An 18,765-nucleotide genomic window follows, 5' to 3' on the forward strand; every position below is an offset into this window, starting at 1 on the left:
GCTGGAAGCATACAGATCTGGTGAGGGGAAGCTGGAGGCATTCAGTTTTCGTGAGGGGGCTGGGGGCATACAGATCTGGTGGGGGGGCTGGGGACATACAGTTCTGGTGGGAGGTGGCTGGGGCATACAGTTCTGGTGGGAGGTGGGCTGGGGGCATACAGATCTGGTGGAGGGGCTGGGGGCATGCAGATCTGGTTGAGGGAGCTGGGGGCATACAGATATGGTGGGGGAGGCTGGGGGCATACAGATCTGGTAGGGGGGGCTGGAGGCATACAGATCTGGTGGGGGGGCTGGGGCCCTACAGATCTGGTGGGGTGGGGGCTGGGGGCCTACAGATTTGGTGGTCTGGGGGGCCTACAGATCTGGTGGGGTGAGGGCTGCGGGCCTACAGATCTGGTGGGGTGGGGGCTGGGGGCATACAGATCTGGTGGGGTGGGGGCCTACAGATCTGGTGGGGTGGGGGCTGGGGGCCTACAGATCTGGTGGGGTGGGGGCTGGGGGTGGGGGCTGGGGTCCTACAGATCTGGTGGGGGGCTGGGGGTATACAGATCTGGTAGGGGGGCTGGGGGTATACAGATCTGGTGGGGGGCTGGGGGTATACAGATCTGGTAGGGGGGCAGGGGATATACAGATCTGGTAGGGGGGCTGGGGGTATACAGATCTGGTGGGGGGGGCTGGGGGTATACAGATCTGTTGGGGGGCTGATGTCCCCTGCAGCAAAGAGCACATTGTTTAGTAATGTGCTCCTGCTGGTTCCCTTCTGTCCCCTATTATGCCGTGTCTCACCTATCCTGCCCGCGGAGCCTCCAGCTGCAGCACACAGACTCCTCCGTGATAGGGTCCGGTGTACGGAGCGGCCGCTGCAGGTTGATGTGATGGCTTGGCTTTACTGCAGTTGAATGCTTTATGGTTCCACAAAGCATTCAACTGCAGTAAAGGGTTGACAGCAGAAGCGACGGCGGCCCCGGACAGGTGAGTATACAGAAGTGCGCATGCGCACGCGCGTAGTGTATACTTGCATGTGTGCTGCGCTATGTGTGTGTGTGTGTATGTGCTCGGTGTCTGCTATGTGTGTGTCTGCTATGTGTGTGTATGCATGTATGCAGTGAGGACCCGGAAGCCGGAGCATCGTTCGAACTGCGGCTGCGCAACGGACAATGCCGCGGTGCATCACGGAATAGGAGAACAGACAAAACTGGTGATTTGTGAAACTGGAGACCAAATGTTTGGACACACCTCAATCAAAGAGTTTTCTTTATTTTCAGGACTCTAAAAATTGTAGATTCACATTGAAGGCATCAAAACTATGAATTAAAACATGTGGAATGAAATACTTAAAATGTGAAACAACTGAAAATATGTCTTATATTCTAGGTTCTTTACAGTAGCCACCTTCTGCTTTGATTACTGCTTTGCACACTCTTAGCATTCTCTTGATGAGCTTCAAGAGGTAGTCACCGGAAATGGTCTTCCAACAGTCTTGAAGGAGTTCCCATAGAATGCTTAGCACTTGTTGGCCCTTTTGCCTTCACTCTGCAGTCCAGCTCACCCCACACCATCTCGATTGGGTTCAGGTCTGGTGACTGTGGAGACCAGGTCATCTGGCGTAGCACCCCATCACTCTCCTTCTTAGTCAACTAGTCCTTACACAGCCTGGAGGTGTGTTTGGGGTCATTGTCCTGTTGAAAAATAAATTATGGTCCAACTAAACGCAAACCGGATGGAATAGCACGCTGCTGCAAGATGCTGTGGTAGGCATGCTAGTTCTGTATGCCTTCAATTTTGAATAAATCCTCAACAGTGTCACCAGCAAAGCACCCCCACACCATCACACCTCCTCCTCCATGCTTCACGGTGGGAACCAGCCATGTAGAGTCCATCTGTTCACCTTTTATACAAAGACACGGTGTTTGGATCCAAAGATCTCAAATTTGGACTCATCTGACCAAAGCACAGATTTCCACTGGTCTAATGTCCATTCCTTGTGTTCTTTAGCCCAAACAAGTCTCTTCTGCTTGTTGCCTGTCCTTAGCTGTGGTTTCCTAGCAACTATTTTACCATGAAAGCCTGCTGCACAAAGTCTCCTCTTAATAGTTGTTCTAGAGATGAGAAGGTGTGTCCAAACTTTTGGTCAGTATACATATTATATATTTTTATATAATATATATATATATATATATATATATATATATATATATATATACACATACATACATACATACATACATATACACACACATACATACATATATATATATATATATATATATATATATATATATATATATATATACACACATAGGAGGATCAAGCAACAAGGGAGGGATTAGGTTGAATATGGAACCCCACATATAGTGTGGACAAGTATCAAATAATAGATCCCAAAATTACTCTTCTAAAGATGTTAAATATTACATGCATATAGAGCAATCTCACTTAATACAGGTTCATACAGAGATCATACCAATTGTGCCCTTAAGCAATACCTATATTGGGACAATACAGTGCATACAATAACAGTTGATACTTTTTAGTGGATGAATGGACAGCATTCAGCTAACTCATGGATGGAAATAGTGTTCTGTAATTTATTTTATTTCCACTTATGAGAAAGTATGATCTATTACTCGAATGAAAGCAAACCCATCTCCACTTCTTGGGGTGTGTGGTGGGGTTGTGTGGACAGTTTGTCCACAAAAAAGCATGCCCAGACGAAGATGCCCACTTATAATGTGCTTTATCCCTGAAAAAATATTAAGAATACATATGTAAAGAAAAAAAGTCTTAATAAGACCTGGATTACATTTGTCATTTCTTTTAATCATCTTTTCACTTATAAAGCTTATAGTTATACCAAATTAGAAGCACCTCACTACCTTGCCACAAAAGCTTACTAAAATTACGGACATGCAATGGCCACAAATCTCTACTTCATTCCAAAATATTGTAACATAAAGGGTTTTTTTTTTACCCTTAGGCTATGTGTCCACGGTAGAATGTACCCGCGGATTTTTCTGCATGAAAATCCGCGACTTTCACGGCAAATCCGCACCTTATGTTTGCCGCGGATTTACCGCGGATTACCGCGAATTTGCAGCGGATTTTGATGCAAATTTTTTTTTTTCCCCCCATTCTATACCCAAAATCTGCACCAAAATCCGCAAGAATAATTGACATACTGCAGATTTTTCCGGATCAAAATCCACGGCAAATCCGCCGCGGAAAAATCCACAGCATGGACACAGCATTTCCAAAATGCCATTGAAATGGCTTGGAAGTGCGGCTGCTGCAGATTTTCGGAAAATCCGCGGTAAATCCGCGGCAAAATCCGCGCAAAATCCGCAGCATGGGCACATAGCCTTAAAGTTTAGCTGGACTTTCAGGTTGTTTTCAGAATAAGCTGTTGTGTGCATACGATAAAGAACGTTATTTTGGCCCATTGTATGATTTATATACTCCATTTTAGCAGTTTCGAGTCTTCCTGTATTGTTTCCCTGCAGCTTCTCTCTGTCCTCTCAATAGTTTTATAGAAAGAAGGTGTTATTTGCTTCATAACTGAAGACAGATTAGTAGATAGATTTGGGCTTTATTTTACCTTGAAAGAGCAAGGTTACATGACTAAAAGTAACTATTCTGTGTGGGAATGATGCACATAGTATTAATAAGATATATTACAAAATGTATTATTTTAATTTGTCCTGTTGATTTATGTTACAATGCTTGCCTGTTAGAAGTCATGATAGCACATGGGATTTTGTTGTTGCATGGGCAGATCAAACTGCACATTCGCAGAAGCGGCCTCTGTGTGAATGACGCAGGACACGTCATGCACACGAGGCTGGGAAAGAGGACAGCGATCGCAGAAGATGGAGGAGGCGCCGGACCAAGAGCAGTGACACCTATCGGACCGGACCGCCCCTTGAGTGAGTATTCTAAAGGTTTTTTTTTACTATATAGAAAGCGGCCTATATACAGTGTGTCCACCCATATCCTGTTCACCGCCATTAACTTGAGAACAGCGGCAGCTATAGGCATAGAAGTGGTGTCTAGGTATAGTAAAGTATCCATGCGCTATGCAATGAAACCACCTATAGCGCCACCTGGTGGAAAAAAACAGAGTTAGGATTTTTATCTTGAAAACGGAACGAGATAAAGAAAAAAAGGGAATAACAAAGTTGTAGGGCATCGTCGATTCAATACGAATCGACACCTTGTATACAGAAATGATATGATTAGAACGTGTAAAACTCACAAGGCTGCGGATGTGAAGCGATACATCATGGAGACCTCCCTATAAGTCATTGGGTATGGTGTCTGTGTGGAGTGGCCTCCACACTCACCTGACCTGACCCCGTTGGACTTCTTTCTGTGAGGTCACATTAAACAGCAAATGTATGCGACCCCTCCACCAACATTGCAGGACCTACGACGACGTATCACAGATGCTTGTGCAAACGTGTCACCTACCATATTGCACAACGTGCAGCAAGATACAGTATGCTGGCCAGAGTCCAGATGTGCATTGCAGCTGACGGTGGCCACTTTGAGCATCAAAGTTAAATGAGCACCATATGCCGGACCAGCATTCAATGTTTTTGGGGGGGGGGTCATGGGTTTCATATCATAGCATTTCTGTATGCAAGGTGTCGATTCGTATTGAATTGATGATGCCCTACAATTTTTTAATTCACTTTTTTTCTCTATCTCGTTCCGTTTTCGAGATAAAAATGCTAATTCTGTTGTTTTCCACCAGGTGGCGCTATAGGTGGTTTCATTGTGTAGCGCATGGCTACTTTACTATACCTAGACACCACTTCTATTCCTATAGCTGCCACCATTCTCAAGTTAATGGCGGGGGACAGGATATGGGTGGACACACTGTATAAAGTATTCTGGAATGCTGTATAGAAGGGCTGACTGGTGGTGGCCGCAGCTCATAAGGGAAAAACCTGTTGACAGGTTCCCTTTAATTTCACAGCAATTTACAGATGTGATCATGAAGAACCCGGAGGAAATCCACACAAACACAGGGAGGACACACAATCTCCTTGCAGATGTTGTCCTTCGAGGGATTTGAACCCAGGACCTGCAAGACTGCAGTGCTAACCACTGAGCTACTGTAATGCCCCATATTCAAAGTCTATCACAGGCTTTGGCCACATTGTTAATACTGATATCCTATGTCACAATATATGCAGAGAATCAATCTTTGGGGTTTCTCTGAATCATTGTGTCTGTTTTACAGTTGACTTGAAAGACAGTCCTTTTGCAGACTGCAGCATGTTTTCATTCAGGATTTCCATGTACTTTATTAATTTTACCCTGTGCTTGTATTCCAGGGCCTACTGCAGAGACCAACATGGATTAGTGTACAAGCGTGTCTCAATACATCAGAATATCATCAAAAAAATAATTTCACTTATTCAATACAAAAAAGAAACACACAGTCATTACAGAGTGATCTATTTCATCTGTTTATTTCTGTTAACCCCTTCAGCCCCAAGTATATTTTGACACTAAAGACCAGGCCATTTTTTGCAATTTTGACCAGTGTCACTTTATGAGGTTATAACTCTGGAACGCTTCAGCGGATCCCGGTGATTCTGAGATTGTTTTTTCGTGACATATTGGGCTTCATGTTAGTGGTAAATTTAGGCCGATATTTTTTGCGTTTCTTTGTGAAAAAAAAACGGAAATTTCGCGAAAATTTTGAAAATTTTGTAATTTTCAAACTTTTAATTTTTATGCTCTAAAACCAACGAGACATATGACACAAAATAATTAATAAATAACATTTCCCACATGTCTACTTTACATCAGAACAATTTGGGGAAAAAAAAATAAAATTAAGGAAGTTATAGGGGTTCAAAGTTTATGAGCAATTTCTCATTTTTACAACAAAATTTACAAAGCCACATTTTTTAGGGACCACATCACATTTGAAGCGATTTTGAAAGGACACAGAACACCCAAAAGTGACACCATTCCAAAAACGGCACCCCTCAGGCTACTCAAAACCACATTCAAAAAGGTTATTAACCCTTCAGGTGCTTCACAGTAACTAAAGCAATGTGGAAGGAAAAAATTAACATTTTACTTTTTGCAACAAAAATGTTAATTTAGCCTCAAATATTGCATATTCACAAGGGTAGTAGGATTAAATGAACCCCCAAAATTTGTTGGGCAATTTCTTCTGAGCACGCAGATACCTCATATGTGGCGAAAAAACACTGTTTGGGCGCACGGCAGGACTCGGAAGGGAAGGAGCGCCATTTGACTTTTTGAACAGAAAATTAGCTAGAATCGTTAGCCACACCATGTTGCGTTTGGAGAGCCCCTGAGGTGCCGAAACAGTGGAGCTCCCCCATATGTGCCCCATTTTGGAAACTAGACACCTCACGGAATTTATCTAGATGTTTATTGAGCACTTTGAACCTCTGGGGGCTTCACAAAAGTTAATAGAGTTGAGCCGTGCAAATAAAAAAAAAAAAAATTTTACCACAAAATTACTTCAACCAGGTAGCTTTTTTTTTCACAAGGGTATCAGGAAAAATTGCACCATAAAATGTATTGTGCAATTTCTCCTGAGTACACAGACATCTCATATGTGGTGGAAATGAAATGTTTGGGCGCACAGCAGGGCTCAGAACGCAAGGAGCGTAATTTGACTTTTCAAACGCAAAATTGTCTGGGATAATTAGCGCATTCCATCTTGTGTTTGGAGACTCCCTGAGGTGCCAAAACAGTGGAGCTCCCCCCACATGTGACCCCATTTTGGAAACTAGACCCCCATGGCATAGAAAAAAAAATAGGGCGCACGCACAAATGTTCTGCAAAAAAGGGGGGGGGGGGACTAGGTGGGATGGAAAAAAGACGTCCTGTCCAAAGTCGAGTATGACTGCAGGACGATTGCTGATCAGGTACCTAATTGTACATGTTTTGTTTTGTTTTTTTTTATTTGGGGTGCACAAAAAAAAGCAAAAACTAGAGCAACAATTACGTACCTGATCAGCCAATCACGTAGCTAATCAGCACTTGGCGGCAGGCAGGTGGGGGAGGAGGGGGGGGGGAGAGGGAGTGGGAGATGCGATTGGGGATAGTTAGAAAAGAGCCACGAACAATACTTACAGGATGGATCAGAACAGCGGCAGATTGGGGGGCGGCAGATTGGGCGGCGGCAGATGGGGGGCAGCGGCATATAAAGGGAGCATCTGTGAATGTGAGACGGCGGCGGCTGGGATAGGGTGGGGGCGGATGGGAGAGGGCGCAGTGGATGCAGGAGCGGCAGACGATGGGGGGAAGGGGGGATGGCAGGGAAGGGGAGTGGGAGGTGAGATTGGGCATAGTTACCCTACAGGATGGATCTAGGCAGCAGGATCACAGGAGATGAAGGAGGCAGCAGATCGGGGAGGGTGAGAGGTGGGAGAGGGAGCGCAGCGCAGATCACGGGGGAGACAGGTGAGCAGAGCGCACATCACGGGGGTGAGAGGTGAGGGAGCACACATCACGGGGGTGAGAGGTGAGGGAGCACACATCACGGGGGTGACAGGTGAGGGAGCACACATCACGGGGGTGACAGGTGAGGGAGCACACATCACGGGGGTGACAGGTGAGGGAGCACACATCACGGGGGTGACAGGTGAGGGAGCACACATCACGGGGGTGACAGGTGAGGGAGCACACATCACGGGGGTGACAGGTGAGGGAGCACACATCACGGGGGTGACAGGTGAGGGAGCACACATCACGGGGGTGACAGGTGAGGGAGCACACATCACGGGGGTGACAGGTGAGGGAGCACACATCACGGGGGTGACAGGTGAGGGAGCACACATCACGGGGGTGACAGGTGAGGGAGCACACATCACGGGGGTGACAGGTGAGGGAGCACACATCACGGGGGTGACAGGTGAGGGAGCACACATCACGGGGGTGACAGGTGAGGGAGCACACATCACGGGGGTGACAGGTGAGGGAGCACACATCACGGGGGTGACAGGTGAGGGAGCACACATCACGGGGGTGACAGGTGAGGGAGCACACATCACGGGGGTGACAGGTGAGGGAGCACACATCACGGGGGTGACAGGTGAGGGAGCACACATCACGGGGGTGACAGGTGAGGGAGCACACATCACGGGGGTGACAGGTGAGGGAGCACACATCACGGGGGTGACAGGTGAGGGAGCACACATCACGGGGGTGACAGGTGAGGGAGCACACATCACGGGGGTGACAGGTGAGGGAGCACACATCACGGGGGTGACAGGTGAGGGAGCACACATCACGGGGGTGACAGGTGAGGGAGCACACATCACGGGGGTGACAGGTGAGGGAGCACACATCACGGGGGTGACAGGTGAGGGAGCACACATCACGGGGGTGACAGGTGAGGGAGCACACATCACGGGGGTGACAGGTGAGGGAGCACACATCACGGGGGTGACAGGTGAGGGAGCACACATCACGGGGGTGACAGGTGAGGGAGCACACATCACGGGGGTGACAGGTGAGGGAGCACACATCACGGGGGTGACAGGTGAGGGAGCACACATCACGGGGGTGACAGGTGAGGGAGCACACATCACGGGGGTGACAGGTGAGGGAGCACACATCACGGGGGTGACAGGTGAGGGAGCACACATCACGGGGGTGACAGGTGAGGGAGCACACATCACGGGGGTGACAGGTGAGGGAGCACACATCACGGGGGTGACAGGTGAGGGAGCACACATCACGGGGGTGACAGGTGAGGGAGCACACATCACGGGGGTGACAGGTGAGGGAGCACACATCACGGGGGTGACAGGTGAGGGAGCACACATCACGGGGGTGACAGGTGAGGGAGCACACATCACGGGGGTGACAGGTGAGGGAGCACACATCACGGGGGTGACAGGTGAGGGAGCACACATCACGGGGGTGACAGGTGAGGGAGCACACATCACGGGGGTGACAGGTGAGGGAGCACACATCACGGGGGTGACAGGTGAGGGAGCACACATCACGGGGGTGACAGGTGAGGGAGCACACATCACGGGGGTGACAGGTGAGGGAGCACACATCACGGGGGTGACAGGTGAGGGAGCACACATCACGGGGGTGACAGGTGAGGGAGCACACATCACGGGGGTGACAGGTGAGGGAGCACACATCACGGGGGTGACAGGTGAGGGAGCACACATCACGGGGGTGACAGGTGAGGGAGCACACATCACGGGGGTGACAGGTGAGGGAGCACACATCACGGGGGTGACAGGTGAGGGAGCACACATCACGGGGGTGACAGGTGAGGGAGCACACATCACGGGGGTGACAGGTGAGGGAGCACACATCACGGGGGTGACAGGTGAGGGAGCACACATCACGGGGGTGACAGGTGAGGGAGCACACATCACGGGGGTGACAGGTGAGGGAGCACACATCACGGGGGTGACAGGTGAGGGAGCACACATCACGGGGGTGACAGGTGAGGGAGCACACATCACGGGGGTGACAGGTGAGGGAGCACACATCACGGGGGTGACAGGTGAGGGAGCACACATCACGGGGGTGACAGGTGAGGGAGCACACATCACGGGGGTGACAGGTGAGGGAGCACACATCACGGGGGTGACAGGTGAGGGAGCACACATCACGGGGGTGACAGGTGAGGGAGCACACATCACGGGGGTGACAGGTGAGGGAGCACACATCACGGGGGTGACAGGTGAGGGAGCACACATCACGGGGGTGACAGGTGAGGGAGCACACATCACGGGGGTGACAGGTGAGGGAGCACACATCACGGGGGTGACAGGTGAGGGAGCACACATCACGGGGGTGACAGGTGAGGGAGCACACATCACGGGGGTGACAGGTGAGGGAGCACACATCACGGGGGTGACAGGTGAGGGAGCACACATCACGGGGGTGACAGGTGAGGGAGCACACATCACAGGGGTGACAGGTGAGGGAGCACACATCACGGGGGTGACAGGTGAGGGAGCACACATCACGGGGGTGACAGGTGAGGGAGCACACATCACGGGGGTGACAGGTGAGGGAGCACACATCACGGGGGTGACAGGTGAGGGAGCACACATCACGGGGGTGACAGGTGAGGGAGCACACATCACGGGGGTGACAGGGGAGGGAGCACACATCACGGGGGTGACAGGGGAGGGAGCACACATCACGGGGGTGACAGGGGAGGGGGCGGGTAGCCGACTACGGGGGTGAGAGGTGGGGGGAGCGTGCAGCACATCACGTAGGGGAGGGGGCGAGCAGCACATCACGGAGGGGAGGGGGCGAGCAGCACATCACGGAGGGGAGGGGGCGGGCACCGATCACAAGGGGAAGGGGCCGGGCAGCAGATCGGAGGGAGCGGTGGCACTATGACAGATGGAGGACAGGGATCGCGCAGCACATCACGGAGGGGAGGGGGCGGGCACCGATCACGAGGGGGAGGGGCCGGGCAGCAGATCGGAGGGAGCGGTGGCACTATGACAGATGGAGGAGGACAGGGATCGCGCAGCACATCACGGAGGTGAGGGGGTGGGCACCGATCACGAGGGGTGAGGGGCCGGGCAACAGATCGAGGGGAGCGGTGGCACTGTGGCAGATGGAGGGCGGCGGCGGCAGCGGATCGGGAGGTGTGGGGGTGAGGGTGCGGGCAGCAGATACGAGGGGTGGGGGTGCGGGCAGGAGATCGGGGAGACAGGTGGCAGATCGCGGAGGGCAGCGGCGGCAGATCGGGAGGCTTTTCGCCGGTTTCATACAGTGCAATGGCAGCGCGGCAACTTCCGGGTCCCATGCTCCGGAGCTTGTCGCCCTACCATTGCACTGTGTACACTCACTGTGCTCAGTGTGCTGGCGTGCTGCAGGGACGACAAGTGAAGCTGATGGGGGTAGTCACCGGCAATAGGTCCACTGTGATTGGAGAAATCGGTCACAAGGCCGATCTCTCCAATCAGAGCTACTAGAGCTGGGGGAGAGTGATCCAGTGAGGTCACCCAGCTCCAGCCAATGGCCAGTGCTACAGCTGCACTGGCCAGGGCTGGATTTCAATGTTTCAGTCATTTTAAATGGCTGGAACATTACAGTGCCTGTGATTGGTTGAGCGGCGTTCGTCAGCCAATCACAGCCTCCGTAGGTCCGGGGAGGAGGCACCACCCCTCCTGAGGTCAGGAACAGGTCCCCTCCTTCCCGAATCTGCGGTTTATGTTAACATATTGCAGTCACCGGAGGCTCCGGTGCCGCGATTCCGCCATGACGGAAAGATCCGTCCTTGGTCGTTAAGGCCCAGGGCACAAGGACGGATCTTTCCGTCCATGGTCGTGAAGGGGTTAATGTTGATGATTATGACTTACAGCCACTGAAAACCCAAAAGTCATTATCTCAGAAAATTAGATTATTATATAAGACCAACTGAAAAAAAATGATTTTAAACTCCGAAATGTTGGCGCCTCCTGAAGTTTGTACAGTAAATGCAGTTAATACTTGGTCGGGGCTCCTTTTGCATGAATTACTACAGCAATGCGGCGTGGCATGGAGGCGATCAGCCTGTGGCACTGCTGAGGTGTTATGGAAGCCCAGGTTGCTTTGATAGCAGCCATCAGGTCATCTGCATTGTTGGGTCTGGTGTCTCATCTTTCTCTTGACAATACCCCATAGATTCTCTATGGGGTTTTAGGTCAGGCGAGTTTGCTGGCCAATTAAGCACAGTGATACTGTAGTTATTAAACCAGATATTGGAACTTTTGGCAGTGTGGACAGGTGCCAAGTCCTCCTGGAAAATTAAATTTCCATCTCCAGAAAGCTTGTCGGCAGAGGGAAGCATGAAGTGCTCTAAAATTTCCTGGTAGACGGCTGCACTGACTTTGTTCTTGATAAAACACAGTGTACCTACACCAGCAGATGACATGGCTCCCCAAACCATCACTGATTGTGGAAACTTCACACTAGACCTCAAGCAGCTTGGATTGTGGCCTCTCCACTCTTCCTTCAGACTCTTGGATCTTGATTTTCAAATAAAATGCAAAATTTACTTTCATCTGAAAACAACATCTTGGACCACTGAGCAACAGTCCAGTTCTTTTTCTCCTTGGCCCAGGTAAGACGCTTCTGGTGTTGTCTATTGGGCATGAGTGGCTTGACACAAGGAATGCGACAGTTGTAGCCCATATCCTGGATACATCTGTGTGTGGTGGCTCTTGAAGCACTGACTCCAGCAGCAGTCCACTCCTTGTGAATCTCCCCCAAATTTTTGAATGGCCTTTTCTTAAAAATCCTTTCAAGGCTGCGGTTCTCTCGTTGCTTGTGCACCTTTTTCTACCACCCTTTTTCCTTCCACTCAACTTTCCATTAATATGCTTGGCTATAGCACTCTGTAAACAGCCAGCTTCTTTAGCAATGGCCTTTTGTGGCTTACCCTCCTTGTGGGATGTGTCAATGACTGCCTTCTGGATATCTGTCAAGTCAGCAGTCTTCTCTGAGATAATGACTTTTGGGTTTTCATTGGCTGTAAGCCATAATCATCAACATTAACAGATAAAAATACTTGAAATAGATCACTTTGTTTGTAATGACGCTGTATAATAAATGCATTCCCTTTTTGTATTGAATTACTGAAATAAATTAGCTTTTTAGATGATAATCTAATTTATTGAGATGCACTTGTATTTCATACAATTTCCACCGGTCACCGGTCTCCTGCACTGTATCCTATCTTAGCTACAGCAGCCATAAACTGTGCACAAATATTGTAACACGCTGTAAAGCTCAGATTTGTTTACATATGAGCGCCATACAGTGGTTCTATGAATGGGCTGTGTACAGAGACATAAATGCAGACAATTCATCCCAAGTAACTGTGCGGACAAGAACATGAACGAGACACAGCTGTCCAAGCACGGATCTCAGCTTAGCGACCAAAGTCTGTGTTAATAATTTATACTCGCACAGATGACAATCACTTCCCATGAAACAGAATGAATGTGACCATTTCTTCGGCCATATATACAGAACTATACAGTGACAAAATAATTGATATTGCATTTCTGTGAAACGAATACACCAGAAGTGTAGTCATTTTTTTTCCTAATTCTTGACTGTAAACTCTGACATTAGGATAATATTTTGATATCACTTTGTAACATTTCTTTTGTATACCTACTTTGTGCAATTCAGCACTACACTTCATGGGAAATGAAGAATACACCAAAAGTTAAATCTATCTACAGATCCATTTCAATAAATTAGAATATCATCAAAACGTTAATTAACTTCAGTAATTCAATACAAAAAGATAAACAGATATATTCTATAGAGTCATTACACACAGTGTGATCTATTTCAAGTGGATTTCTTTTCTGTTAATGTGGATGATTATGGCTTACAGCCAGTGAAAACCCAAAAGTTGCTATCTTAGAAAATTAGAATAATTACCACAAAACACCTACAAAGGCTTCCTAAGCATTTAAAAATGGTCCCTTAGTGTGGTTCAGTAGGCTACACAATCATGGGAAAGGCTGCTGACTTGACAGATGTCCATTAGGCTTGAAACACACATCCGTGAAACACGTGCGTGTTTGGTCCGTTTCCGTGTATACTGGAGACACGGCCAAACGTGCACCAATGTTACTATATCTCAGCGGTTACAATTGCGTTTTTGGTTATGTCCGTTAGTCCGTCTCCATGATGCGTTTTGTGGGCCGTGTCTCACGCCAGCATGTCCGTTTTCTGCACGCAACACGCAGCACGGACCCAATGAAAGTCAATGGGTCTGTGCGCACGTCCGAGTGACACGGACGCATCTCTGTTTGCTCCCTGTACGTTTTGTGCTTTTTTCATGTGATGTCGGTCTTTTTTCTTTTTCTGTTTCGTTCTCTCCCTCAGCCCGTCGGTCGGTCTCTATGTCTGTCGGTCGGTCTCTCTGTCTTATCTGTCCCTCTAGATGTCTGTCGGTCAGTTCCCCCCCCTCTCTCATACTTACCGCTCCCCGATCTCCGGCGCGGCGCTGCACTGCTGTTATAAAAACTTCGGCGGCTTTTACTATTTTGAAAAAGCCGGCCGCCCATTAATCAATCTCGTATTCCCTGCTTTACCCGCCCACCGGCGCCTGTGATTGGTTGCAGTCACACACACCCACCACGCTGAGTGACAGCTGTCTCACTGCACCCAATCACAGCAGCCGGTGGGCGTGTCTATACTGTGCAGTGAAAAAAATAAATAAATAATTAAAAAAAACGGCGTGCGGTCCCCCCCCATTTTAATACCAGCCAGATAAAGCCATACGGCTGAAGGCTGGTATTCTCAGGATGGGGAGCTCCACGTTATGGGGAGCCCCCCACCCTAACAATATCAGTCAGCAGCCGCCCAGAATTGCCGCATACATTATATGCGACAGTTCTGGGGCTGTACCCGGCTCTTCCCGATTTACCCTGGTGCGTTGGCAAATCGGGGTAATAAGGAGTTATTGGCAGCCCATAGCTGCCAATAAGTCCTAGATTAATCATGTCAGGCGTCTATGAGACACCTTCCATGATTAATCTGTAAGTGACAGTAAAAAAACACACACACCCGAAAAAAATCCTTTATTAGAAATAAAAAACACAAACAAATTCCCTCATTACCAATTTATTAACCCCGACAAACCCTCCATGTCCGGCGTAATCCACGGACCTCTAGCGTCGCTTCCAGCTCTGCTGCATGGAGCTGACAGGAGCAGCAGAAGACACCGCCGCTCCGGTCACCTCCACGCAGCTAATGAGATGAGTAGCGCGATCAGCTGCTGTCAGTCAGGTAACTCGCGGCCACCGCTGGATCCAGCGGTGGCCGCGGGTAACCTCAGTGACAGCAGCTGATCGCGCTACTCATCTCATTAGCTGCGTGGAGGTGACCGGATCAAAAACAGTGTTTACTAAGTACCCTATGTTTATATGCACTATGCTTTTATTTAGTTACAGCAGGGTATGTTTTCACAATTTTTCCCTTGGTTTCTCTTCATCTCATTAGCTGCGTGGAGGTGACCGGAGCGGCGGTGTCTTCTGCTGCTCCTGTCAGCTCCATGCAGCAGAGCTGGAAGCGACGCTGGAGGTCCGTGGATTACGCCGGACATGGAGGGTTTGTCGGGGTTAATAAATTGGTAATGAGGGAATTTGTTTGTGTTTTTTATTTCTAATAAAGGATTTTTTTCGGGTGTGTGTGTTTTTTTACTGTCACTTACAGATTAATCATGGAAGGTGTCTCATAGACGCCTGACATGATTAATCTAGGACTTATTGGCAGCTATGGGCTGCCAATAACTCCTTATTACCCCGATTTGCCAACGCACCAAGGTAAATCGGGAAGAGCCGGGTACAGCCCCAGAACTGTCGCATATAATGTATGCGGCAATTCTGGGCGGCTGCTGACTGATATTGTTAGGGTGGGGGGCTCCCCATAACGTGGAGCTCCCCATCCTGAGAATACCAGCCTTCAGCCGTATGGCTTTATCTGGCTGGTATAAAAATGGGGGGGGACCGCACGCCGTTTTTTTTAATTATTTATTTATTTTTTTCACTGCACAGTATAGACACGCCCACCGGCTGCTGTGATTGGGTGCAGTGAGACAGCTGTCACTCAGCGTGGTGGGTGTGTGTGACTGCAACCAATCACAGGCGCCGGTGGGCGGGTAAAGCAGGCAATACGAGATTGATTAATGAGCAGCCGGCTTTTTCAAATTAGAAAAAGCCGCCAAAGCTGTGTGAACGCCGTGCAGTGCCGGTGATCGGGGAACGGTGAGTATGAGAGAGGGGGGGACACTTCAGTCACTCGGGGGATTAGCGGCCACCGGTGAATCCTTCACAGGTGACCGCTAATCAGTACACGGCACACAGACAGAGCCGCAGCATGACTATGAAGTCGGGTGAAGTTCACCCGAGTTCATTCTCATCCCGCTACTCTGTCTTCCGACATGTAGTAACGACATTTTGCATCACACACGTACATTTCACACGGACAACACATACACATGTCAGTTATTTCACTCACGCACACACGGACATTCCACACGCACATACGGCTAGCATACGGGATACACACGCAGGCCACACATACCATAAAAACGGACCTAAAAAACGGAAAACGGACCCGAAAAACGGCCCGATTTACACGGACATGGTTTTCACGGATGTGTGGCGGAGCCCTAAGAGTCATTAACACACTCCACAAGGAGGGTAAGCCACAAAAAGTCATTGCTCAAAAAGCTGACTGTTCAAAGAGTGCTGTATCCAAGCATATTAATGGAAAGTTGAGTGAAAGGAAAAGGTGCACAAGCAACCAAGATAACTGCCGCCTTCATAGAATTGTTAAGACAAGGCCATTCAAAAATTTAGGGGAGATTCACAAGGAGTGGACTACTGCTGGAGTCAGTGCTTCAAGAACCACCACACACATATATACCGTATTTTTCACTTTATAAGACGCACCCCCAAATTTGGTGAAGGAAAAGAGATTTTTTTTTTTAATGTTAAATGGGGTCCATCTTATAATGCCAGCGTCCGTCTAACAAATCATATAGGGTATATGTCTCTCATAGCCCCCCATCCTAAAATTAGCCCCTCTTAATCTGGATATAGCCCCCTTATATTGAATATAGCCGCCTTGTGCTGGGACACGTCCCCCTGTGCTGCCCATGGCCCCTATAGATGGTACACCTCCCCTGTGTTTGATATGACCCCCATTTGTGCTGCCCATGGCCCCTATAGATGGCACACCTCCCCTGTGTTTGATATGCCCTCCATGTGTGCTGCCCATGGCCCCTATAGATGGCACATCTCCCCTGTGTTAGATATGGCCCCCATACTGCTGCCCATGGCCACTATAGATGACACATCTCCCCTGTGTTTGATATGGCCCCCATGTTTGCTGCCCATGGCCCCTATAGATGGTACACCTCCCCTGTTTGATATGGCCCCCCCATGTGTGCTGCCCATGGCCACTATAGATGTCACATCTCCCCTGTGTTAGATATGCCCCCCATGTGTGCTGCCCATGGCCACTATAGATGGCACATCTCCCCGTGTTAGATATGCCCCCCATACTGCTGCCCATGGCCACTATAGATGGCACATCTCCCCGTGTTAGATATGCCCCCATGCTGCTGCCCATAATAAAATAAAACACTCTTTCCTTACCTTCTCAGTGCTGTCCCTCCTCGCAGTTGAGCTCCGGCTTCCTTACTTCCTGGTTCTTGCTGCCGGTCATGTGATCGGCACGGCAGAGTGATATCATCTCTGCGTGCCTTGTCACAGACAACAGCAGCAGGAGACCGGAAATCAGCGCTGGAGGTAAGTAAAGCTTTTTTTATTTTACTATGGGCAGCAGCACGGGGGCCATATCTAACACAGGGGGGGATCATGTGCGATGGAAAGGAGGGCGCAGGCAGATATAATATGCCCCGCTGCCCCAGCGTGATGCAGTTTCAGCACCACGCTGCTGACGGACAGCGGCTGTGCATATTATATGAGCGGGAGCAGGAGATCAAACACTGCCGCTCGCAGCTGTCACCTGCCCCCAGAGCGGACCCTGCAGTATGTAATTATAAATATACACACAAACATATACACACATATACACCCCCCCCCCCCGTATATTCCGTTTATAAGACGCACCCCCTACTTTCCCCCAAAATTTGGGGGAACAAAAGTGCGTCTTATAAAGCGAAAAATACGGTAATACAATACATGGGCTACAACTGTCGCATTCCTTGTGTCAAGCCACTCATGACCAATAGACAATGCCAGAAGTGTCTTACCTGGGCCAAGGAGAAAAAGAACTGGACTGTTGCTCAGTGGTCAAAGGTGGTGTTTTCAGATGAAAGTAAATTTTGCATTTTGGAAATCAAGGTCCCAGAGTCTGGAGGAAGAGTGGAGAGGCCACAATCCAAGCCGCTTGAGATCTAGTGTGAAGTTTCCACAATCAGTGATGGTTTGGAGAGCCATGTCATCTGCTGGTGTAGGTCCACTGTGTTTTTATCAAGACCAAAGTCAGCGCAGCCGTCTACCGGGAAATTTTAGAGCACTTCATACTTTCCTCTGCAGACAAGCTTTTTGGAGACGGAAATTTTATTTTCCAACAGGACTTGGCACCTGTCCACACTGCCAAGTACCAATACATCTATATATATATAATTGCCTTATTGTGTCTGTCTGTCTGTCTTGCTCCAAAATTGTGTCCTTACGGTGACATGTCCTTACGGTGACAAACAGCGGATTGGCCGCTGGGCTCACCATGGCCCCGCCCCCCGCACGGATTGGCCATGTCCTTACGGTGACAAACAGCGGATTGGCCGCTGGGCTCGCCATGGCCCCGCCCCCCCCCACGGATTGGCAGCTCGGCCTCACGGATTGGCCGCTCGCCTCGGCTCCGCCCCCCGCATGGATTGGCCACTCGCCCAGGCTCCGCCCCCCACACGGAATGGCCTCTCGCCCCGAGGTGAGCGCATCAAGGTCCTGCAGCGGCGGAACACACACACACATAAGGACACACACACACACACACACACACACACACACATCAGATCACACTCACACACACCTCACACACACATCAGATCGCATCCACACACTCACAACATCCCGTGATATCGCTTGCTTCTCAGCGGCGATACTGTGCGTGCAGTGACCTTCCAGGACCTGCCGGAGGATCACATGGCCAGAAGCATGTGGTATCTCCGGATGTTGTGAGTGTGAGCGTGTATGTGCGATATCGTCAGTGTGTGTGCGTGTATGCAATCGGGTG

The sequence above is a fragment of the Anomaloglossus baeobatrachus genome, chromosome 1, assembly GCF_048569485.1.
Source record: "Anomaloglossus baeobatrachus isolate aAnoBae1 chromosome 1, aAnoBae1.hap1, whole genome shotgun sequence".
NCBI lineage: Eukaryota > Metazoa > Chordata > Amphibia > Anura > Aromobatidae > Anomaloglossus > Anomaloglossus baeobatrachus.